This window comes from Megascapheus bottae, chromosome 17 (assembly GCF_031878675.1).
Source record: "Megascapheus bottae isolate mThoBot1 chromosome 17, mThoBot2.hap1, whole genome shotgun sequence".
In the NCBI taxonomy this organism is placed as follows: domain Eukaryota; kingdom Metazoa; phylum Chordata; class Mammalia; order Rodentia; family Geomyidae; genus Megascapheus; species Megascapheus bottae.
The window spans coordinates 2,345,792-2,371,850 of record NC_143525.1 but is presented as its reverse complement, the minus strand read 5'-3'; the positions used below and the strand labels follow the sequence as shown (position 1 = coordinate 2,371,850).

General features: G+C 46.0%; 1 protein-coding gene and 1 pseudogene across 2 annotated transcripts in view; one reads left to right on the top strand and one right to left on the bottom strand.

The window, feature by feature from the left end:
- Nucleotides 1-6: 6 nt before the first annotated feature.
- Nucleotides 7-25,758, bottom strand: LOC150050786 (pleckstrin homology domain-containing family M member 1-like; annotated as a pseudogene). The gene is made up of 6 exons (XR_016538223.1): nucleotides 25,556-25,758; nucleotides 17,393-17,481; nucleotides 14,883-15,130; nucleotides 12,065-12,690; nucleotides 7,815-8,209; nucleotides 7-267 (listed from the first exon to the last, which is right to left on the bottom strand). The product of XR_016538223.1 is annotated as a pleckstrin homology domain-containing family M member 1-like (transcript).
- LOC150050782 (leucine-rich repeat-containing protein 37A2-like) overlaps nucleotides 25,707-26,059 on the top strand; it is a 106,867-nt gene continuing 106,514 nt past the window's right edge. The window contains 1 exon segment of the mRNA XM_090349364.1: nucleotides 25,707-26,059. The gene's annotated coding sequence lies outside the window, so the exon portion shown is untranslated.

Genomic DNA, 26,059 nt, shown 5'->3' with positions numbered 1-26,059 from the left:
GCATGAGCCACTAGGGTCCAACTGTTCTTTTTTTTTTTTAACTGGGGCTGCTCCAGCATTCTCCCTGCCCTGGGAATGCACATATGCCTTGTCCAAGGCTCCCAGGGAGCAGCTCTTTCTAGGTCCTTGAGAAGGACGCCTGTGGAGATCAGACTCTGGCTCTGGAGTCTCTCGGGAAGACGCTGCACAGCTGGTAGAAGCATTCAGTAGAGCATGCTCTTAAGGGGGCCGATAAAAGTCATCTTCAGAGATCCAGTTTATGCTTTTCTATGAAGAAAAAAGGAAAGCAGCATGTGTCTGTTTTAGAGTATTTAAATATGTTTGCAAAGGCATGCTCTGCATTGCATAACATGACCCATTTCAAAAAATGAATCTACAATTCAGTAGTCTTGGCAGTGTAACCACTATTCTAAATCTAAGTTGAGAATATTCATGTCATCCCCCAAAGAGACCCTCTACCCAACAGTAGTCACCCCTACTTGTCCACAACCACTCTACCTCTAGGAAACCACATAGGAATGAATTTTCTTCAGCATTCTGTCGAAGAATTGTACACGTCTGCTCATTTCATATAAAAGGGATGAAATGACTTAGGATATAATAGGGCATTTTTTTTTTAAACTGACCCCTTAATGTTTTCCAGGTTCATCCTCCTTTCAAATATGTAGTTTTCAATCCTTTTTACTATCAAATAATGGTGTTCAAGAACCATATCTTGGTTTATCTACTCATCTGCTAATGCTCACTGGGTTGTTTCTACTTTTGGGCTATTATGAATACTGCTGCCATGTACTTTCACACACGTTTTTGTGGACTTGTTTTTCTCTGTGTGTGTGTGCGCGCGTGCGCGCGTATACTTACCTAGGACATATGTAACTCTAAGTTTATCTTCCTGAAGAACTATCCATTTCCCAACATAGCCGTACTATTTTACATTCCCACTAGCAATGTCTAAGGGTTCCAGTTCCTCTATAAACTCTCCAACAATTCTAATGTCTTCTTGATCAGCCATCCTTGTGAGAAGAGGTGCCTCATTGTGGTTTTTATTTGCATTTCCCCAATGTTTAATTAGCATGGAACACCTATCTCTTCTTGTGGCTAATGGGTTTATCCATGCTGACTGCCCCCAGATTATAAGGCTTTTCTTATGAATCCCAGGCTGGCCTTAAAACTCTCCTGCTTCAGCTTCCTGAGTGCTAGGGTTACAGGCATGAACCTCCATGCCCAGCTCTACTTTTTCCCCCGTTGTTTGTGCTGGTGGAGTATCTAAGAACTGGCTGCTAAAGCTAAAACTGACTCATAAGGGCTTTGTGATTTGAGTGCTTACATTAAGGTCTATAATCCATTCTGAATTATTATTATTATTATTGTGTGTGTGTGTGTAAGGAAGAGGTCCAACTGTACTATTCACTGAGTGGCTATCCAGTCGTCCCAGTATGTATGCCTTGCACACAGGGTTTGATGTGAGGGAGGCTCAGTCCTCACTGGATCCTTTGTAGTGTATGTGTTCTGGTTCTGACACTTAAATTCAGGGCATGGGCGGTATCCCTGAACTTTTTTGCTCAAGACTAGTGCTCTACTATTGAACCATAGCTATACTGCAAGCCGAAGATAAGAATCTCAGGGACATTCCTGTACCAGCTGGCTTTGAACTGCAATCCCCAGATCTCAGCCTTCGAAGTAGCTAGGATTACAGGTGTGAGCCATCTGTACCCAGCCTCACTGCCTCTTTTGTTTTTGAGTCAGGTTCTTACTGTGTAACCTAGGCTGACCTCAAGCTTGGGATCCTCTGGCCACAATCCCCTGGGTACTAAGATAACAGCCTGGGCCATGATGTCAAGCTGGTCCCTGCTTCTGGGCAGACACTCAGAGGGCAGGCCCTGGCATCTGTTTGCTGCAGTCTCTGAGTCTGAAGATGCTCAGTAAGAAAGTGAGGGAAGATCTGGGGTCAGTGAGCTTGTGGGAATGGATTCCAGTTCCTTTCTTTCATTATTTCAGGCCCTCCTGCCCTTCTGTGCCTAAACATAGAAAGCAAAGACAAGGAAGCTGGCAGGCTGCCCAAAGTGTCTGTCTGCATGGAGGAAATGAATCACAGAGGGGTGGAACCAGCCCAGCTGCTTTGTTAAGTGCCACTAACCTCACCCTGATGTTGCTATTTCCAATCCCTCGATCAAGATTGCCCTCCCTGGCTCTGTACACAGGGAAGAAAGGTCAGGCTGTGGTTGCTCCATAAGGATTGATTTGGACAGGTAAATCCATTCAGATGCTTCAGAACTCCTGAAGCCAAGAGTTGTTGGGGGCTGAGTAACCATGTCTAATAACTTTTTGCTGAGACCTGTAGTAGGGGTAAACAGGTGGACCTCTTTGTCCTGCCCACCTGTTGTGCTGATAGGCTCCTGCACCCAATATAAGGAGGAGGGGGGTTTTTTGGAGAGAGATTCCTGCCTTGAGGAAGCTGTGTGGCGTTTTTGTTCGTGCTCCGGGGAAGGAAGGCTGAGTGCAGGAGGTCGGGAGGACAGTGGGCCCTCTCCTCTCGCGGCTTGGACTGGTTGGGGTGTGTTTTTCCCCATCCCTCCTACTAGTCAAGAGGGACTGGGGACGAAGGACCCCGACAAAGAGTGGCAAGTTCTAAATCAGGTGCCTGGGGGAGCTGCCTAGAATCTTATTTCTCCACAGGGCCCTTAGAAATAGCCTTTCCTTTCTGCCAGGGATAGGATGATATATCAATCAGAATGGCTACTGAGGACTAGGTACAACACTGGGTTCTGAGCAAAGCCCTCCTAGGTCACTAAGACCTAGGGCATTCCCTGAGGACAAGGGACGGGAGGGGCAAATCCCAGCACACTAGAGATTCTGCCATCTACAACCCCTGCCCATGGCCCTGATGCGAGAGTTCCTATTACCTCTTTCTGGAAGTTTCCTTAGCCAATCTAGCTCCCATCCTCCAGGTGAGGCAAGGACCCTTACAAGCCCCATGATTCTGTGCTTACCCCATCCTAGCATCTACAAGTCTGTTGAAAAGTTTTTTCTCCCCCCCCTGCTTCTTTTTCTTGATGGGTGGGTGGTTGAATCAATGCTCACTAAGCCATGGTGCTAGTCTTCCAGTTAATCTTCTCGGTATGCCCCGGAAAAGGACACGACACTGATAAAGAGACTTAAATCCCAACTTTTTTTTTTTTTTTTTGGTCGGTCATGGTGCTTAAAACCAGGGCTTGGGCACTGTACCTGAGTTCTTTTTGCTCAAGGCTAGCACTCTACCACTAAGTCACAGCACCACTTCTGGCTTTTTTTGAATAGTTTGTTGGGAATAAGAGTCTCATAGGGACTTTTCTGCCTAGACTGGCTTCAGACTATGAGCCTTAGGCCTCAGCCTCTTAAGTAGGTAGGACTATGGGCTTCAGCCACTAGTGCCCAGCTCTCAAATGTTTTTAATGTAAGGTAATAAAGGGGAGGTGGTGGAAGGAACAGGAAAAACAGAGTCAAGTGTGACTCTCATGGCTATGGAGGGTGAGCGCTTCTCTCCCTACTAGGAAATGCTCAGACATAGTCTACTGACTACAGAATCACTGCCAGATGATTCTCCAAGGAAAACCTCTGATTTTCTAAAGCAATAGTGGGAACAGGTTCCTTGCAGATGGCTGAGGGTGTGTTGGCCCCCTGGGAAAGCACACACATACAGTTTTGGTCACCAGTCACACCAAGGCTGGTTCCCTTTTCTTTCATTCTTCCTCTACTTCTTTTTTTTTTGGCCAGTCCTGGGACTTCAACTAAGGCCTGAGCACTATCCGTGGGCTTTCCTCAAGGCTATTGCTCTACCACTTGAGCCACACATCACTTCTGGCTTTTCTATCTATGTGGTACCGAGGAATTGAACTGGGGTCTTCGTGCATGTTAGGCAAGCAGCACTCTACCACTAGGCCAAACTCCCAGCCACGGACTTTTCTGCTTGGACTAGTCTTGAATCTTGATCCTCATGTCTCTAAGCCATAAAACTTGATGGTGACCCCACCACCCTTCCAAAGATGTGTCCGATAAAAAGTATGTGGCTCAGTAATGAAAACAAGACAGATGAGGACCATAGGGGAAGACATGCAGGGGCTGCAGAGCCTTGCACAACCCTCAGTGTGCCTCCACCTGAATCTAGTACAACCTTCAAGATTCTGTAACAGCCCTGAAGCCATTTTCAGGATAGAATGTATGAGGTCTGAGCTGCAGTTTCATAGTTACAGGATTTACGTAGTCACAATCAGTGAATGATGCTGCATAAAACAAACTTTGACTACAACCTCATCCATTAACAAATATGAACCCCATAAGCATTGTGGAAGATAACTACCATAGCTCCTACAAGGAAACATAGGAAAAGGCCTTTGGAGCCTTGAGATAAAGATTTCCTAAATTACACAAAACACCATGCAAACTATAAACAAAAAGATCAACAAGCCAGGCACCAGTTGCTTACACCTAGAACCCTAGCTGTTCAGGAGGATGGGATCTGAGGGTTGCAGTTTGAAGCTGGACTGAGTAAGAAAGTCTGTGAGACTCTTATCTCCAATTACCCATCCCCCCAAAAGCCAGAATGCAGGGCTGTGATTCAAGTGGTAGAGCACTAGCCTTGAGCAAAACTCAGAAACAGCACCCAAATCCTGAGTTCAAAACCCAGAGCTGCCAAAACAACTATTAATAAATTGAACATTAAAATTCAGAAGCCCTGGTCTCCATGCATGTCAGGCATGTCCTCTACCACTGAATTTCATCCCGGCTTCTAAAATGAACAACTTCTATTCAATAAAGAATACAGAGCTGGGTGCTGGTGGCTCACACTTACTTATAGTCTTAACTATTTAGGAGGCTGAGATCTGAGGACTGCAGTTCAAAGCCAGCCCAAGTAGTAAAGTCTGTGAGACTCTTATCTCTAATTAACCACCTGAGAAACAGAAGTGAAGCTGTGGCTCAAAGTGGTAGAGTGTTAGATTTGAGGTTGGGGACAGCGCCCAGATCCTCAGTTCCAGTTCTAAACTGAATTTTTTTTTTTTAAAAAAGGGAAAATACTATTAACAAATTCAAAAGGCAAACCAAGACTCCTGAATATATATTTTTTCCTCTAATAAAAAAAATTGTATCTATAATATTGAGAGCCTTTAGCAGCCAACATAGAAACCACATACAGTTTGTTTTAGGAATAGGTTGATATCCTGAATAAATGTTTCACAAAATAGGATCAAATTACCAATAAGAAAATGAAAGCACACTGACATCTTTAGTCATCAGGGACATGTAAATTAAAACTATGACAAGTCATCACCCACTTGGATGGCCATATAATAGTAGTAATAATAATAGTACATAAACTAGATAATAACTACTGTTGAGCATGTGGGGAAATACATTGCTGGTTGAAATATAAACTAGGGTAGTGCTTTGAAAAACAATTTGGGAGTTCTACTAAAAATAAGAGTTCTTTTATGATCCAAAAATTCTGCTCCGATTTATTCAGCCACGAGAATTAAAAACATACACCCATACAAAACCCTGTAGAAGTCAACTATGGTGGCTCATGCTTGTAATCCCAGCTTTCTTGGAGAGACCCAGAAGATCACGGTTTGAGGTTATTCTGGGGAAGAAGTTGGTGATACTCCATTTCAAACAATAAGCTGGGAAGTGATGGTGCAATACTTGTAATCTCAGTTATGCAAGAGGCCACAGATAGGAGGATTGTGGTCTAAGGTCTGCCTGGACAAAAACTCAAGATCTTAGTTGAAAAATAACTATAGCAAAAAGGATCGGAGAACACTTGACTGGAAGTGTCAGGCCCTGAGTCTAAAACTCATACCACCAAAATATAAAAAACAAAAACTTGATAAATGAGTATCTGCAGCAGCATACAGTGTGACTTAGTCATACTATAGAATATACAACAGAAGCTGGGCGAGGTGGCTCATGCCTGTAATCCTAGCTACTCAGGAGGCTATAGTATTGCAGTTCAAAGGCAGGCCAGTCATGAAAGTCTGAGACTCATATCTTAACCACCAGAAAACTGGAAGTATTGCTGTAGCTCAAGTGATAAGAGGGATAGCCTTGAGCTGAAGAGCTCAGAGACAGTGCCTAGGCCCAGAGTTCAAGCCCCACCACTGACAAAAAAAAAAAAAAAAAAAAAAAAAGAATATACAATAGCACAATACTCAGCAGTTAAAAGGAATGAAATACATGTTACAATATGGATAAAAGTCAAAGTATGTTCATCAAAAGAGAACAGTCACAAAAGATCACCTATTATATGATTTCATTTATGTGAGATTTCTAGAACAATCAAATCTATCACAGTAGAAAATAAAGTAGTGGTTGTTAGAGTTAGGGGGTATGTGGTAAAGGAAGGAAAGGAAAGTTTCATTAAGAAGGGGTAAAATTTTTATATAAAATTAGATTGTGGTGTTAAGGAGAGTTCATGATATCAAATTAGACTGTGTGATAGTTTCCCACTCTTTTGTTGTTGTTGTTGTTGTTGTTAGTGGTAGTCACTTGAACTCTGGGCCTGGGCGCTGTCCCTTGAGCTTCTTTGACTCAAGGAAAATTTTCTACCATTTCACCCACAGCGTCACTTCTGACTTTTTTTTTTTGAGTAATTTATTGGAGGTGAGTCTCATGGAGTTTCCTGCCCAGGCTAGTTTTGAACCGCATTCCTCCTGAATAGCTAGGATTACTGGTGTGATGCCAGTGTCCAGCATGCCCCAAGCTGGTGTGATCAAGGCTAATAAGTACTCTACCACTTTGAGCCATGGCTCCACTTCCAGGTTTTTAACATGGTTAATTGGAGGTAAGAATTTATAGACTTTCCTGTCTGGGATGGCTTTGAACTGTGATCCTCAGATCTCAGCCTCCTGAATAGCTAGGATTACAGGTGTGAGTCACCAGTGCCTGGCTGGTTTCACAATCTTATAAACATTCTAAAAAATACCAACTTATACTTTGAGTATATGAATTATATAATATGTGAACTATAGCTCAATAACCCAGTTGAAAAGTGGGAGCAATAGCCAGGTGTGGTGGTTCACACTGTAACCCAAGTACTTGGGGGTGGGGAGGCAGGAGGATTGAGGCTCAAGGCCAGTCGGGGCAGAAAAGTCTGAGAGATCACTTTGTAACAGAGAGCACTGGGTGTGGTGGAGCATACCTATTACTCCAGTAATTATGAGAAGTCTAAAATAGATCAGTTCCAGGTAGGAAGCAAGATCTTATCTCAAAGCAACTAGCTCACAAAGGGGCTAGAGATGTGGCTACATGTTAGAATGCCTGCCTAACAAACTCAAGGCCTTGAACTCAAACCCCTGCGTCAACAAAACAAACACACAAACTCATTTTAACAATCTTATTACGTCTAATATATCCAAAAGATATTTTCCTTTGAACAAGCCAGCAATAAACGTTATCTTAGTTTGGCACAGCCATACTTGAAGTGCCTAATAGCCATAACTGGTTGATGGCTGCCACAATGCAGTTCTAAAATCTGGCTCATGCTGAAAAATGAGAAAAAACATGGCATTCTGTAGAAATATCCACTTAGTATATTCTCAGTTTCGAAAATGGAGGTGATAGGAGACACGTGTGGGAGGTGACCAGCAGAGTCCCCGGCTCCTCCGTACCACTCACAGCCCAAGAAGCCTCAGCTCATTACAAAGCTGCCAACACTAGTACATGTGGGAAGAAAGGAAGGCAATGGGGAGAAGGCAGAAACCACTTCAAGGTCACCAGCTTGGGAACCTTGTTTCAGCTCTGAGGCTCTTCCCCTACATTACACAGGCAGTCTGCATACTCACCGGACTGGTAGGGGAGGACACCCCAAGCTTCAGTCCAATTCCACTGCGCTCCAGGGTCTTCTGCTGGGTACTTCCTGGGCTGACTGTGGCATGGATGGGACTAGAAGGCTGCAGGTCTGACAGGTTCCCTGCAGAGACAGCCGAGGCTGTGTCTGGCAGTTGCTCATCCAGGGTGCTGGGTTCCTGGGGGAGTGGCTCTTGCTTGTGGCTACCATGTTGGGTTGAGGAGGATGCTGGGGCAGGAGGGAGCTCTGCAGGCCCATCACAGTGCAGCTGGGTGCTGGTGGCAGGCCCAAGGGACAGCGAGGGCTGTGATATGGGGTTTTCGATCTCTTGGCTTGGTCCATTGCCTGGCATAGGGTTTACCTGGGGCTTTGCTGAATTCTGACAATACCCTAGACATTTTTTAAACAAAGAAAACATTTGAATAACAAGTTGCTGGTTAGAATGTTTCAGACTATTGCAATCATGGGCAGAAATGGAAAACTTCAGGTTCATGACTGAAAAAACAAACCAAACAATACAACACTCTCTGTCTCTGTCTCTTTTTGTTGTGCTGATCCTGGGGCTTAAACTTAGGACCTTGGTGCAGTCCCGGTGCTTTTTTGCTAGTGCTCTACTACTTGAGCCACAGCTCCACTTCCAACTTTTTGGTGATTAACTAGAGATAAGAGCCTCATGGACTTTCCTGCCTGGGCTGGCTTTGAACTGTGATCCTCAGATTTCAGCCTGTTGAGTAGCTAAAATTACAGGTGTAAGCCATGGGCCCAGCTTACACAACAATCTCTTAATTACCTATGGCACACAGCCCTACTCTGATGTCCCATAAAGGCAGGACTTAAGGCCACAGCTCCAGTCTCAACCGAAAGGCTTACTTGATGGGACTGGACCACCATTTTGAAGAGGCAACATGAACTTGGGAGTTTGCCAAGCCAAGTGAATGGCTATGTGAGCCAATGCCATCTGCATTAGGAATGCCCCCAGGCCCAGTGTCTCAGAATAGGGCTCCATAGCAGCAGGGGCTGCGTGAGGTGAGGATGTCTTTGTCTCTGGAACAGACAATGGAGCAACAGGGCTGCAGTGAGGTATAGGGCTGGTCCCCCTCAAAGCTGGATTGGGGCCAGAGAAACCTCATGTGTCCAGAAATGGCTGCTGCATTATGAGTTAGTATGTACAGAGTGTACACCTACTCAAAGGCCAGTGAAAGGAAGATGGAAAGGCGTCTGATGAAAGGGGATAGTAGCTATAACTAGAGGCAGATTTGGAGGATTCAATGGAGACCAGTGGGGTGTTAGTGAGACTGTATCTAAATCAACAAGCCAGGTAGGATGTATGCACTGTGGCCTCAGCTCCAAGGGAGGCATCAGTAAGGAGGAGACAGGCAGGTGCTGGTTCTTGCTAAGGTCTCTAAAAATGGATCACTGAAAAGAAGGTAAACCACAGGGATGGACTTAGGGCCTTATGCTTTTGCTTGGCTTTTTTGCTCATAGGTTTATCCCTAGAGCTATGTTTCCAGTTCTGACTTTTCTGCTGGTTAACTAAAGATAAGCGTCTCTTGGATTTGTCTCCTTAGGCTGACTATGTAGTGTTCCTTAGATCTTAGCCTCCTAAGTAGCTAGGATTACAAGCATGAGCCACCAATACCTAGATTTTATTTATTTATTTATTTTTTGTGGGTTAGGGGGCTTGACTTGGCCTCTTCAGCTCAAGGCTACCTCCCTACCCTTGAGCCAAGCCCCACTTCCTACTTTCTACAAGTTAACTGGAGATAAGAGTCTCAGGTTCTTTTGTGTAGGCTGGCTTTGAACCTTGAGCCTCAGATCTCAGCCTCCAGAGTAGCTAGGATTACAGGTGTGAGCCACCGAGCCCAGCAATATCTAGATTTATGCACACTTTTAAGTTACCAATTGTTTAAACAGCATAGCCTGCAATCCTAGGTATTTAAGAAGCTTGGATCCAGAGGATTGTGCCCCAGCACAAAAGCCCTTTAGATTCCATCTCCAGTTAACCAAGCTGAGGGCATGGCTCAAGTAGTAGAGTACCAGCTGTGAGCAAGAGTCACACCTTGAGTTTAAGTCTCTGATAGTAGCAGAACAAAACAAAATCAAAAATGTTTATATATTATAATCCCAACCCTTGGGAGGTGAAGGCTGGAGGACTGACAGTTGGAGGCCAGCCTAGGCTACCCAGTGGAAACTATGTAGCAAGGAAAACAAAAATCATGATAACCTAAGTGAACTCTTAGCTCCAATGAGCATCATTTATCCTCACAACATATACTCCTCAAAGCATTTATCCTCTTGGTATGCTCAGACTAATTTTGAGGCCTACCTCTAAATATGATGGCCCTAAGGGTTTATGCACCTGAGAGTTTAATGTTCCAAAGTGTGTTCATATCAGTGTTCATCTCTACATCCTGACTGTTGTCTTTTGAGTTTACTCACAAGACCCAGAATAATGCTTTCCGTTAGTGGATGGTTACTGATTCAATAACCTTACACTGGAATTTTCCAGTCAGAAGACTCAATGTAAGATAAAGGTAAGGAACATGATAAAGAGAAGCTGGCTGGTCTGTAAGGAGGCAGATGAACAAGCCCAAGTCCCCCATGGCCAGCCAAGGGTGCAGCCATCTTTAGAAGCTGGACCGACATCTGAAAATACCATCTCATGTACTGGTGTTCAGAAGCCTTCTGGGTAGTCTAGCAGACGTTCCCATGGCTCAGCTCACTGACAGGCACTCACTATGGTCCTCAAAGGCTTCATCAGAGGGGATCTCCCCATTTTCAAGATGAGGAAACAGAGCTTCAGAAAAAGCCAGCAATTGGTCTGATATTACTGGACTTGGAAGGAGAGACACAGGACTGGAAACTACCCTGTCCATACACCAACCATTCCTGGCGCCATTCGAGACCAGTAACAACCCCATGAAGACCGGAAGCAAGGCAGGAGGTGGGTAACAAAGAGTGGAGAAGATGTCCTAGATATGAGCTGAAATGTCATGAGGGAGGCTGGAGAAAAGGTTGCTGTATTTACCTAGTGGATAAGTAAACATCTAAGCTTGAGGATAACTTCTGCTGGAAGGGCATTTAATGGAATTAGTATCTGTGAAAATTCTAAATCAGTTTTTCCTTGGCTCAGCAATTTTACTTTAGGAATTCACTGAATGAAGACACTTATATAAAATCTGAATGAAAGATCATTCATGTCCATTCAGGCATGGGTATAGATATAGGGCTGACTAAATAAATCAAGTTGGTACATGGAACCAGATGCTCTGATATGAAAAGATCTCTTCCAATGTAAGGCACAGAACCATGTGCATATACTTCCTGTGTGGAACAGGGGGATATGGAAGAGGAAGAAATACAAAGATCTGCATATTAGTAGTATCTGTTATGAACACATTTAGAAACTTTTGGAAGAGTATACTAGAAATTAATAATTATGGCCACAAAAACAGGAATGAAGAATAAGGTAGATGAGACAGGAATGAGTAAGACTGCCTAACATACAACTTGGTAATTCAACTATAAATAACTCAAAAATTGATCTTCAGTTGGGAACTGGTGGCACATGCATGGGTGACGTCTACTACTACTGCTGCTAGCTACTCAGGAGGCTGAGATGTGAGGATCAGAAAGCCCATGGGACTTTTATCCAATTAATCCCCACCCCCCCCCCCCCCCCAAAGCTGGAAGTGGAGCTGTGGCTAAAGTGGTAGATCATGCACTTGAGCAGGAAACACTAAGGGACATCACTCAGGTCAAGTTCCAGTACCAGCACAAAAAAATAAAGTAAAATAAAATAAGGCTATGTGAAGAAGGCTCTGTCCCAGGCTCCTCTCTCTGGTCTAGCAAGTCTGCCACACATTCACTTGTTCCTATTTGCACCTGGATTTGTACCCCCCACCCCAACCAGGTCTTCTGTGAGGCCACACCTTATGCATTACGCTCCTTGGCAATGCTACAAGTTGTTTAGATGCTCTGAACTACTAGCCTCCTCCATCTACATAGAGATGACACATTCAGAGTCTCAGAGACCAAGTGACTTGTTAACATCAGAGCTTATACCAGCTCTTCTAATCCACTCCCTTCAACTCTGCCATGTTCTTCCATTACAGCAAGAACTCAAGAGTCCTCTGACAGTTTTATACCCTAGCAGAGTTCTGAGACAATCACATTGGCTGGGGAGAAGGAGAGCAAAGATGAAGGGTGAAGAGAGGGAAGGAGGGCATGGGGAAAGATGCTTACTCTTGTAGAGATGGGTCAGAATCATCAACATTTGCTATGCCTAGGTCTGAGTCGTAGGACATGGGCTCCTCAGAACGGTCTGGGCTCTTGGACCCATTCTCTTGGAGCAGGCAGCTATCAGAGTTCAGGCTGCAGGACAGCTGGGATGAACTGGCTGTGTCAAGGCTGAGAGAAGAGGCAGTGAGCTTCCTATTCCGCTGGATCTTGTGGCTGAGTGATGAACTTCGATGTCCTCTGAGCCTGAGGAGTGAGAAATTGAATCCAGAGACTCCTTCCGCTGTAGTTCTGCACCAGAGGTAGTAAGAGGTTCAAGCTCAGAGAGTGGGCAAAGCCCAGAGAGGGCCAAGGGGGTAAGCGTCCATTCGTTTAAGATGGCAGACTTGTAGGAGAGCTCAAAGGATAAGGATGTTAGTCCCTGCAGGAAGCTAAGGAGGAACTCGCCCTCCTCAGCGTCTCGTAGCAGGGCTGTGGGCTGGTAGTACTCGCACAGTCGGGCCTGCTCCTGGAGGAGCAGCTTCAGGTAGCACTCCATCAGGCCGTCGTTGAGGGCCAGCCTCAGCCAGGCCCGACAGCGGCCCACATCCGTGCTGACAAAGACCAGGTGCTCCAGTTCTGAGATGATATGTCTGGAAAGAGAATAGATTCGTTTTAAGAAATTACTTCAAGCCAGGCACTGGTGGCTTACCCCTGCAATCCTAGTTATTGAGGAAGCAGAGAACTGACTGAGCATTGTGATTCAAACCCTGCCAGGGCAGGAAAGTCTGTTTGACTCATCTCCAATTAACTACCAAAAAACCAGAGGTGGAGCTGTAGCTCAAAGTGGTAGAACACTAGCCTTGAGCAAAAGAGCTCAGGGACAGTGCCCAGGCCCCAAGTTCAAGCCCCACGACTGATATAAAGGAAAAACTTCAAATCCCTGATATGCAAAATGTTTAATCTGTGGATTAGTAAGAAACTCTGATAATGACTACAAATATATGTAGGCATAAACAAATTTTTGGACAGGGGCTTAAAGTTAAGGCCTGGATGCTGTTCCATAGCTTTTTTTTTTTGTGCCAGTCCTGGGCTTGAGTTCAGGGCCTGAGCTCTGTCCTTGGACTTTCTCAAGGCTAGAGCTCTACCACTTGAGCCTCAGCACCACTTCCGGTTTTTTTCTATGTATGTGGTACCGAGGAATTGAACCCGGGTCTTTGTGCATGTTATGCAAGCACTCTACCACTAGGCCAAACTCCCAGCCCCTGTTCCATAGCTTTTTCACTCAAGGCAGGCATTCTACCACTTGAGCCATACCACCACTTCTGGGCCTTGTGGTGCTTAACTGGAGATAAGTCTCACAATTTTTTTTTGTCCCAACTGGCTAGTTTCAAATTGTGATCCTCAGATTTCTGAGCAGCTAAGATTATAGGTGTGGACCACTGACACCTGGCTCTCAACTTCTTTTTTGGGGGGGTCATGGGGCTTGAACTCTGCCTGGGTGCTGTCCCAGAGCTCTTCAGCTCAAGGCTACTGCCCTACCCTTGAGCTTTCACCCCTATCCCCAAGAAACTGCCATTGAGGAGCACATGGCGCCTCTTTGTTGGTAGTGAGGTAAGAGGCTGGCACATTTCTAAGTTAGAGTAAGAAAAGTACCACGAAAAGTTTCTGAGCTGAGCCCTGAAGGCTTTCTAGAAGCAAAGACAGTGAACCTTCTGGGCATAACGCACTGAAAGAAAAAAGACATAAAGAGTAGAAGTGTAACAACTCCAATTACAACAGGGATATGTGTGTGTGTGTGTGTGTGTGTGTGTGTGTGTGTGTGTGTGTGTGTATGTGTGTTGGGGCAGGGAGTGCTGGTTAGGTTGCAAAGCCAGGTAATGGAGGGTCTTGAATATCATATTAATCAGGTCACACGGAGCAAAGGTTCCCATACCCACACATGTAGAAGAAGCCCCCAGGGAACTTATCGGGATATAGATCCAGGGATCCCAAGGTAGTGACAGGATTTAAATGTTTTTGTATGACCTAACCACAGCTATGCACATTCTAGAGAAGGTCAGATTCTAGGGGTACCAAACTCAGTTCCTGAATCCCCTGATGTGACATAAATAGCCCTCCTCTACTCTACCACAAAGCCTTGGGCATGCCTCAAGTGTGTGAGTGAAGCCCTTCCCCTAACCCCATTGTGTGGTTGAGCTCTAGCTCGCTTCAGCTCAGCACACATCAACCCAAGGAAACACAGAATAAGATAGGGGACAAATAGAAAGTCACTGTAGTCATAGAAAGCAGACCAGAGGCCGACAGGGCACCTTCAGGCTGAAGGTGACATTTAATACCCATTAGAGTCAGAGTGCTAGCAACTTGCTCAAAAGCCTGGTAGGGGCAAGGCCAAAGCCAGAGTCTTGGGGTGATTATTCAGGTATTCTACCTGGACTTCGCTCTTTCTGAAACTTCTAAACCTTACTATGAATACACACACACACACACACACTTGCAAAGATATTTAAAGGCTTGCAAGCTTTTTCTGTAAAGGGCCAGAGACAACAAAAGTCTTTAGCTCTGAAGGCCATATACACTCTGTTGTAATTGCATAATTCTGACAGGTCACTAGCCCTGGGGTAGGAAGCAGCCATAGGCACCAGGGTGAGTTTGCCTAGGTCTTGTGGCTGTTTGGAGATAAACCTTTCCTTCAGGCACAATCCTATCCTATCTCCTCAGCTGTCTCTACACCACAACACAGGCCAGGCCATCTGTTGCCTTCTGCAGAGCTGCGGCAAGAGAAGCCAAGTGTCCCACACAGGAAGTTCCTCCCTGAAGCAAAACCTCTCCAAGCTGATCTCACTTGTGGGTGACAGCTTTCAGGAGGGGCCAGAAGACAGGCTGAGGCAGAGGCTTCTGGTGTCCATGTTTCTTCCTTTTTCCTCCAGCCTCAGCACGAATGTGCTTGGCGTGCAGGCCGTGGATGAACACAGCCTCCAGGGCACTGCACATGGTGTTGGCATCGCTGTCCTCGCTCGTGACCACTGTATCCAGGGACACATACTGCTTCTGTAGTGCTTTCACAGATCCTACCAGCTTCTTCTTGATGACCTAGGCAGTGCCACACAGAAGACATCTTTAGAAGAAAATCCTGCAGTCCCTATAATATAACCCTTGGCCTATTGCTCAATTCCAGCCACACTGACCACTCACTAGTATATAGATTCCTTCTGAAAAGTTGCTACATGTTAATTATATCAAATAAAGATTAAATATAGAGAACTTGTTTTTGAAGGCTTTTTTTGGTATAAATTCTTTTCATTTTCAAACCAACGTTCAGTAGATGTCTAGCCCTATAATCTTGTGTTTAAATACCTGGAGACTCGGTAAGACACGGGTGATGTTTCTTAACCGATTAACATGATCAAGGTTTTGTAGAGTTAAGCAAAGGTATATAATATTACACTGGAGCACCAAAAATATCCAGAAACGCTGAAGGTGTGGCTCAGTGGCCAGAAAATGTGCTTAGCCACCATGTTAAAAACACATAAGTATTGTTATATTAAGAAAAATCCAAGCCAGGCACCAGTGGCTCATGCTTGTAATCCTAGTCCCTCAGGAGGATGAGATTTGAGGATCATAGTTTGAAGCAGCCCAGGCAGACAAATCTAGAGAGTCTCATCACCAAGAACCCTAAAGTGGGCATGTGGCTTAAGCAGCTTGAGTAAAAAAGCCAAGCAAGAATACAAGGAACTGGGCCGGGAGTTTGGCTTAGTGGTAGATTGCTTGCCTAGCATGCACAAAGACCTGGTTCGATTCCTTGGTACCACATACACAGAAAGAAAAAAGCCAGAAATGGTGCTGTGGCTCAAGTGGCAGAGTGCTAGCCTTGAGGAAAAAGCCCAAGGACAGTGCTCAGGCTCTGAGTTCAGTCTCCAGGATACAAGGAACTGACTTCAAACTCCAGCAGCAGAGTGCTTGTGTATATGCACACTCCAAGGCCTCAGAACCAAGGCTTAGGTTCAGTCTCAGATGGGTCGGTAACCAGTTGGGGCACCTCAGACATTTCATTTAACCTCTCTGAGCTTCAACTTTCTTATCTGTTAAGTAGAAATAATACTCTGGCTCCAGAGCACCCAGGGTATTGTTACTTGTGGGTAAGACTAGTTGTTAATTCATTATCCTATTCCCAGTACTTAGCACTGTACCTAGCTCTTGTAAGTACATGTATTATAAAATGTAGATCAAGTGCAGTGGCTCACACCTGTAATCCTAGCTACTGAGGAGGCTGAGATCTGAGGATCATAGTTCAAAGCCACCCTGGCCACTAAAACGTCTCAGGAGACTCTTATCTCCAATTAATCACCACAAAACTAGAAGTGGCACTGTTGCTGAAGGGGTAGGGCAATAGCCTTGAGCTGGAGAGCTCAGGGACAATGCTCAGGCCTAGAGTTCAAGTCCCACAACTGACAGAATGAAAGAAAGAAAGAGAAAAAGAAAAAAGAAATCCGTGCCCTCAGGAGGTCAGTACAAGTAAGACCTCACTAGAAGACTGAGCTAGTTTAGGTTTAGGGCCAGGTCCCAGATCAGAAAACGGGGAAAGGAGATTTTTGCTTGAAAGTCAGTAGAGAGACTAGAGGTCCTGACCTCTAGTGGCCGTGTGTGTGTCGTGTCTGTCTGTGTGTCTGACTGAACCTGGGCACTCTCCAGATTAGCTGGGATTATAGGTGTGAGCCACCAGCACCAGATTTAGAATGTAGACTTATTAAGACCACAGTGCTTTTAGCACCAAGTTTTCTAAGTGGAGAAGAAAAAGAAATCTTGGCTTCTACCGCAAGAGCCATGTCAGTGTCAGTGTTATGAAGCCTTTAGTTGGATGTCTTTCTAAGGGAACTGTATCAATTCAGATGCCCAAGATAGCTAAGAACTAGTGCCAAGCAGAGTTCTCCAAGAAAGGGGATCTGAGAGGCTCTGGTGAACTGGTCACTAACAATTACATTTGAAAAATGATAAGTGTTCAAAGATATCTGTAAGCCATCACTGTACCCCATTAGTGAAACAGACAAATGACCAGTGCTGGGAATAGCTACTTTAGACCAAATCAATGCTTTAAAAAAAAAACTGTGATCTAATCACAGCCTGAGGCAGAGGTCTTCAGATAAACCACCTTGAATTCCCACTATGCTTTACACACATGCTCACTGTGTAAACATAAAAGGGTAGGATCTCTTCAGAACTTCTTTTGTTGGAAAACATTTCTCTACCTGGGTGTCTTTGTGGATCATATCCATTCATTTCCAAGAGAAAAAGCTGATGATGCAATGGCAGCTCCCTGTAGTCTTTCCCAGCCTAGATCCTCTGGTACCTACTTACCGGGATGGCAGCCCGGGAGTCCAGTTCATTCTCCACCACGGAGAGCATTTCCACTCAAGCAGCTGCTCCCAAAGAAACTCACATGTCATCTGCAGGGAAAGATGGCACCAGATGAGCATGCTCCCCCAACATTCCTTGCAACCAAAGTCTCCTCCTAGTATGCAGCAGGCAGTCAACCCAGCACACTCAAATTGCAAACAAAAGGAGAGCAACACAAAAGCAAAGACAGTAGATTTCTGTTGTTGGCTGTAGGACTTGAACACTTGGCTTGGGTGTTGTCCCTAAGCAATTCAGCTCAAGGGCTACCGCGCTATACCTTGAGGCACAGGTGTAGGCACACCTTGTGCCACTTCCAGTTTTCTGGTGGTTAATTGGAGATAAGAGTCTCATGGACTGACTTTGAATAGAGATTCTCAGATCTCAGACTCCAGAGTAGCTAGGCCACGTGCTGGCTCAGAATAGATTTTAAGGAAGGAAATAAGGGAGGAAAAAGCCAAAGGTGTCCAGTGTGCCAGGAGAAGGTGATAATAGCTCTTCATGCCAGAGATAAGAGTCTCATGGGCTGACTTTGAATAGAGATTCTCAGATCTCAGACTCCAGAGTAGCTAGGCCACGTGCTGGCTCAGAATAGATTTTAAGGAAGGAAATAAGGGAGGAAAAAGCCAAAGGTGTCCAGTGTGCCAGGAGAAGGTGATAATAGCTCTTCATGCCAGAAACTGCATAAAAACCCAGGGCTCGTAGGATAGTGGTGGGAGCCAGGGAACCAAAAACAACTTTAGGGCACAAGAGGGATGCTTCAGTTAAAGGTGCCAAGAACTAGTGGGGACCAGGAAGCAGGAGTTTGGGTCCAGTATCAGCCAACTAGGTGGTAGAAGGCATAACCAAAACTAAAGCAGCTCTAAAAGAAGTGTTCTTGCTGGCTTCTGGTGGCTTATGTCTGTAACCCTAGCTACTCAAGAAGCCGAGATCTGAGGATAGTAGTTCAACGCCAGCCCAGGAAGAAAAGTCCCTGTGAGACTCTTACCAAAACAACAAAACAAAACAAAAAACCTGGATGGAAGTGGTGCTGCAGCTCAAGTGGTAGAGCACTAGCCTTGACTCAGAACAGCTCCTGAGTCCAAGCCCCACAACTGACAAAAAAAAAGAAAAAAAAGAAAAAAGGAGTTCTTTTATCACACCCTTTTGTTTCACTGGGCTGTAAGAATTTAGTTTGTACAATGACACATCCAAATGCGCCCAGAAAGTTATGATCACAATAGGCTACTTATTAGGAAGTTATGCTGGCCGAGCACCAGATCACTCAGGCTCACAATCTCACAATGGAAAAACACCCAGCACTGGCCCTGAAGAATCCCAACTATTAACGGAATCTACAATCCCAGTGGATGGATGTAACTACCCAAATCTACAAGAATTTCATTGCTATTCATTCAATCCCTCATAGCAGCTGGCTTCCACTTTGGCCCAAGCAACCTGGCTGCACAGGCTTCTTCACATGTTGGTTGTTGGACTTGAACTCTAGGCCTGGATATTGCCCCTAAAGCTCTTCAGTTCAAGGGTACGGCCCTACTCCTTGAGCCACAGGGGTTTTCCGGTGGTTAACTGGAGATAATAGTCTCACAGACTTTAGTGCCCGAGCTGACTTTGAACTGTGATCCTCAGATCTCAGCTAGGATTACAGTTTTTAGAGCATCAGGGGAAATTTTACAAGTGATGGTTGCTGCTGGGTGTGGATGGCTCATGCTTACAGTAATCTGAATCAACTCAAGAGGCTGAGATCTAAGGATTAGAGTTTGAAACCAGGTCAGGCAGGAAATTCTGTGAACTCTTATCTAGAATTAAGCACCAAAAAAGCCAGAAGTGGAACTGTGCCTCAAGCAGTAGAGAGAAAGCCTTGAGTGAAAAAGAACAGGGACAGCACCCAGGATGAGGCTGAGTTCAAGCTTTAAGACTCGTGCGTGCGCATGTGCTTGTGTATGTGTGCATGTGGGTATGTACAAAACAACAACAAAAATTATAAAGGTTGTTTCTGCTTTCAAATACTTATAGCTCAAGGAAGTAACATAATTTAAGAACAGTTACATGGATGGTCACATTTATATCATCCTAATTGTCCTAGGAATGCCACTTTATTATCTGCACCTGATAGATAAAGACATGAAACTGTCCCAGGTCAAGGAACTATCACAGATGTTCTGGCCAAGAGTAACTTAACTCCTATGCCAGTCACCAGAGCAATGTCAAGCTTACTTAGTTCAAAGGAAAAGTGCATCCTGAAAAATAGTGGGTCTCAAAAGCTAGACTCCCAGACTTTGGCTGGTGGTCTGGAAAGGAGGTATAGGAAAAGCATTAAGACAAGCAAGGTTTACAGGAGAACAGGAGAGCAGGAGAGCATGAGATCAGTGAAGGAGAAAAGAAAAGAGTAGTCCTCATTAAAGTTGAGGTTGGCAGAGAGTAAAGAGGGCAGGCACAAGGAATTAGGACCTAGAGTGGACCTCCTGACACATGGCACATGGAGGGAGGCAGGCGTATCTGCCTGGTCAGATAGCCTGAGAGAGCTCTTGGCTCTGCCACAGTCCCTGCTGACTCCTCACCCTTCAACCCCTGTACTACACCTACCAGAGAGTCTCAGGGCCACCTGACACCAGCTCCACACTCCAGTTACCAGGACAACAAGGAAAAAGAGTATGTGATGTGGCCAAACTGTCACACTTGCCTGGTCCTGGAGTTTAAGTTCATCTCAGGTTACCCTTGAGCAGCTTGGCAGGTAAAATACAGCCACTCTGGCTCCCAGATCCTGGGTTCCAACCCCAATCCACAGTTCCAGTGGTTCAAACCTCTTCTTCAGGCCTGTCTATCTACAGAGGTTCATTTTTATTTTTGCCAGTCCTGGGGCTTGAACTCAGAGCCTGGGCACTGTCCTTGGACATTTTTTGCTCAAGACTAATGCTTTGCCACTTGAGCCACAGTGTCAGTTCCAGCTTTTTCTGTGCTTGTGGTACCAAGGAATGGAACCTACAGGGCTTCATGCATGCTAGGCAAGCACTCAACCACTAGGCCATACTCCCGGACTTACCTAAAAGTCTTTAAGTTCCAGAGGTGCCCTTCCCTCAGCTAGTTACACAATCATGACTGGAAGGCAGAGATCTCAACAATGTAACTAAGGACTTAAGTCCAGTAAAGCCTCATTAACTAATTAGCTGAGGATATTCATTGAGGAGGGCCGAGGGCTATCAGTAAATAGGAGTTCTGCCAAAATTACCATCTGCTGAAAAACCAAAAACAATAAAGTGAAGAAGAGGAGTCAGAGAAGGGAGGGCTGCACAGGAGACAAGTGAAGGTGGCCTAAAACTAGGTACTAAAGCCACAAAAGAGAGAGGAGTTTGGCCTAGTGGTAAAATGCTTTGCCTGGCATGCACAAAGACCTGGGTTAGATTCCTCAGTACCACATACAAAGAAAAAAGCCAGAAATGGTGCTGTGGCTCAAGTGGTAGAATTCTAGCCTTGAAAAAGTCCAAGAACAGTGTTCAGGCTCTGAGCTCAAGCCCAGGCCTGGCAAACAAACAAACAAATGCCACAAAAAGTGGCACTGTGGCTCAAGGGGTAGGTGGTTAGCCTTGAGCTGAAGAGCTCAGGGACAAATTTACAATTAGGAATAAGACTTCGGAAGCAGGGCATGGTGGCTCACGTCCACAATCCTAGCTACTCAGGAGGTCAAGATCTGAGTATCATGGTACAAAGCCAGGCATCTAAGCCTGTGAGACTTTTTTTTTTTTGGTGGGTCATGGGGCTTGAACTTGGCCTGGGGCACTGTCTCAGAGCTCTTAGCTCTTCGGCTCAAGGCTACCACTCTACCCCTGGGCCTAGGCGTTGTCCCTGAGCTCAACAGCTCAAGGCTACCACCCTATCCTTGAGCCAAGCCCCATTTCCTAGTTTTTCTGGAGGTTAATTGGAGATAAAAGTCTCAGGTCCTTTTCTGCCCTCAGATCTCAGCCTCCAGAGTAGCTAGGATTACATGCCCTTGGCCTAGCATGTGAGACTCTTATCTCCAAGTTAACCACTAGAAAAATGGAAGTGGCAGTCAGGCTCTAGGGGTAGGGTGGTAGCCTGGAGCTGAAGAGCCCAGAGACAATACTCAGGCCCAGAGTTCAAGGCCCACAACTGACAATAAAAAAAATAAAATAAAAAAAGACTTTGGGGTTTAAACCACAATTCAAGGCAGTATCTCTTTAAAAAAAAACTGTTAAAAAAACTGTAAAGGTGGTGCACAGAGAGGTTACAGTTACATATGTCAGACAATGAGTAAATTTCTTTTCGAATTGTGTCACCTCTTCCCTCACTTTGTCCAATTACTTTCCCCTCTCTACCCACCTTTCCCTCAGGGCAGTACCTTATCTGTTCACTTTTATGCTATCATGCTTTGGGGAGGTAGACATGTAACCATCAATGATATTAGAACATACTAGTAAAATGGAACAAAGCTTTAGACTTGTAGGCAGTACCCGGCAGCTCAGACCCCAAACCCACCACTGAATGAGACTAGGATCATCTTTCTGCACTCAGAATATTTTATTTATTTATTTTTACCAGTCCTAGGGCTTGTACTCAGGGTTTGAACATTGTCCTTGGGCGTTCTCAAGGCTAGATCTCTACCACTTGAGCCACAGCACCACTTCTGGCTTTTTCCTACTTATGTGGTACTGAGGCATCGAACCAGGGTCATCCTGCATGCTAGGCAAGCACTCTACCACTAGGCCAAACTCCCGGCCATGACACTAGGAATGAAGCTGAAGACAGGTACAGCTTCCAGGGCACCAAACTGGTGGGAAAAAGGGGAGAGCTTGGGCACACTACGGGGGCTCATTGACATGACGTGGGATAGCAGAAGAATGGCAACTCCTACCATCATCTAGGAAACCACAAATGGCACCAACTCTATTTATTTGTAAGCCAGGCATCATTTCACTCTTGCACAGCTTTCTAGAGTGAACGAAGTAAGCTTCTTTGATCTCATTTTCTAAACTCACTGAATTCTTTGGACAATCCTGTGAGGCAGTTCTCTCAATTTTACAGAGAAACAGAGACTCATTAAAAATAAGACTGAGATAAGAGAATTCTCCAGTTTCCTGACTCCTTTTATAAGATCACACTGTCTCAGGACTCAAGGTGGGAAATTTGAAGTCAAACTTTTATGGATGGACTTTTCAGAGCTACTAAGAAGTCTATCTTATTGATGAAGGCCTAAGAGAAGACACAGCCTTGGCAAACACACTCATAACCCCAACCAGCTAAGTCTAGGTCCTCCATCTGGTACCCAAGTTTCACAGCTGTCCTTTCTTGAATGTTCTACATATGGGAAGAAATTTTACTGGCTGTTTTTCTTTATCATATTGCTTGTCTTTCTATATATAGTATGTCTGATTTCACTTCCTCCAGAGTCCCAGGAATGAAAAACAAATGGTTTAAACAAGACTTACATGAAAAGGAATGGTTAACCTGGCTTTAAGGCTCCCCAAACACTTGAACCATCTGTAAACAGCAACGGCTTCTCCTTGGAGGCTTCTCAGCCACTCCCAATGGCTTGTCTCGGCTGCCTGTATTTTGAACCTGGCTATTCAGAACAACAGGCAGGCCTTTATGCCATCCAGCTGCTGCACTAACTGATGAGTCATGGTTTTTCAGTTGGAAAAATGACAATGTTATCTTCTGATTCAAAAAGGCAGCTGATCTTTCAGACATGTGAGTGCTGACTAAGTAAATAGTACCTCCTATCTGAAGAAAGTCTGATTTTTGATAAGGGTAGTCGAAGGGTCGATGTTAGGAGAAGTGGTATAAAGCCTCTGAAACAGTAGCTTCTAGCTCATGATTCCTGGGCTCCAATGGTAAACCGTGGCCAAAAACCTCTCTTTCAGGGACAGTGCTCTAGGCAGAGCCCTTAAGCTCCACTGTTGCCTTTTCTTCAGTGAGCTACAAGGCCAGGACCCTGAGGCTTAGACCTCAATCTAAAGAAGAGCCTGGGTCCTTTAAGGGTTTATTAATTGGCTATCTAGGCAGAAATGTGAGGTCAGGGAACCTCAGGGTCTTTCTTCTATTTTTCCTCCCATTCTCATTTCCCCCATATTCTTGGCAACAGTATTCTAAAAAGAAGCAAACTACAAATCAATGAAAACAAAAACTTCATGACTCATTTACCACTGCATTTTTACTACTTTGAACAGTGCTTAGTATACACTAATACAGAAAAAAAAATACTTGTTGAATGACCTGATGATTATACACATGCCAGGTACATTTCATAGACTGGGAAACTGAAGTATATGATTTTGATATGGTGAAGCCGCTGAGATACCACTGCCATTAAATCAACCTGTAAACCAAGCTATCAATAAACTGTGCGCTAGACAGAAGACAGCACCCAAATGGAAGGATTGAACTGAAGGTAGAACTGTATTCAGCTTTCAACAGAAAGCATGGACAGTGGGTCCTCTTGGATCCTTTAAAATTGCCACTGTAGCCTGGGGGAGGGGCACATGGGTATCCAGTATCTAGTGGTAAGAGTCTTGCCTAGTAAGGCTAGATTCTGGGTTTGATCATCATCAACAATAATAACAACACATACACAGTCCTCACCAGGCTGATTTCTATATAACCAGATGGTCAGAATTCAGAGAAAAAGTGCAGCAAAAAGCCCCCAGGAGGCTCTAAACACTAATGTGGGAGGAACATAGGTGCCTCAACAATGTCCTTTTGCCTCAGTTACTGAAAGATAATTCAGTTCCCAGTGCTCATGGAACCCAAACTGCTAAAACCCAATGTTCCAGCACCTACAAACAAAACAAAACAAAACAAATGGGGGGGAGGGACAATTCAACAGTTTCTGGTATCCACTTGGATCTCAGCCTCCCCAGAACACATTCATCTACAATCTCCCCAACATATACTATGCCTCTAGCCCATATCATGTTCCATATCCAGGGCTTGTTCACAATCAGCACTGGCAGAGAGGAGTACTGGGAGACAGGGTTTCTTCACAAGTGCCAGGGTAAGACACAAGGACACAGCTCTGTGATCTTCACACAGTGGCATTCCCTGAAGAACTGATGGCCCCAGGCAGAGTGAGCTGAGTGAGTGGCCATCTCTAATGTTCCAGATATTTGAATGACACCATTCCTACAGCCAGCACACACACATACCTTAATATGAATGCCACAAATGCGATCACGGGGGACAGATACAGGGGACCACATAAGGCAGGGAGGGGTAATTTGGCCCCAAGAGAGGGGAGAGGGACCTCTAGTCCTTCACATTCATGTAACCATGTGAAACATGATACACACCAGTCAGGCTAGTCTAACTGTAATGTCAAAACTCTTGCTGGCAGGGGCTGTGCATTGAGTTTTCATATTGAATGAAACCTGGGCTAAGAGAAGAATGGGCAGAGTTGCCCTAGGGGACAGCAGAAAGAAAAGGGTATGGAGATCTCATTGTGAACAAGATTAGGAGTGGGTGGCAGGAACCGAGACAGTAAGAGCTGGGGACAGTTTGGTAAAGACTTAGGGAAGGAATGTATGTCCTCAGGGTGGTAAGCGAGGGAAATGAACTGTGAGATGATCTAGGAAGGTAGGAGCCAAATCTGTGAGGCAAGAAGGCAGACATCGGAGCTGGGGTAAAGCAGAGGACAGCGTTAACAAGCAGGAGATGAGCTCAACAGGGCACTGATGTAGGACGTGAGTTCTTCCATGAGAGGTGGGCAGAGGGAGGTTGTTTGGGATGAGCAAATCTTGGAGGGATGGGAAAGCGGGAACCCGAATGGAGAACTGGGGGGAGACATGGGCAGAACACTTGGCTTGCCTCGGAGGGTTGGGGTGAGGAGGAGTGAGGGAAGGCAGGGAAAGGCCGAGGCCCAGGAGCGGGAAGCGACCAGGTCAAGGAAGGGCCCGGCGCGGGGGCCCACCCAAGAGCGGTGGTGCGGGCTGAGCAGGGGTGAGGAGCAGGTGGGGGGCTGTCAGCCGCGGTGGGCGCGCGGTGGGCGGGTTTGGGGCGCAGCTGAGGAAGAAGGGCTGAGGGCTCGGGAAGCCAGGCACCGGGGACAGCAGGGAGATGCTGCCACACGCCCGCCGCCCCCCACACGCCGCCCTGCCGGCTTGACCCTTTCTAACTCACCGAAGGACGGCGCACGGTGCGGGAGCCGAACGCTCTCCGCCACCACAGACCCACCGCAGGACCAGCCACCGCGCGGCTCCGCCGACAACACCGACAGGAAGCCGCAGGGGAGCGCCTGACGCCATCACGTCGGCTCCGCACTTGGGTCCCGCCTCCCGAGGGCGGAGCCAGGGGCTGAGGTCACGAGGAGCAGACGCGGGGCGGGGCCAACCGCCTGCCACACCCCGGGGCGGGGCCAACCGCCTGCCACACCCCGGGGCGGGGCCAACCGCCTGCCACACCCCGGGGCGGGGACCCGGGATATCTGCCCACCACCAAGGCTCCGCTGCCTCGCGTCCCAGGCCAGGCCCGGACCCGTGCAGCTGGGGCGACGCGCTCCCAGCGCCCGTCTCCCGCAGGTCTGCGCCAGCCGAGTTCCCGACGTCTACAGGGCTTTCCTTTCTCAGGACCTCAGCCACCACTGCGTGACCAGGGGGCACTGTCACCGCGGCCCCTCACCCGAAG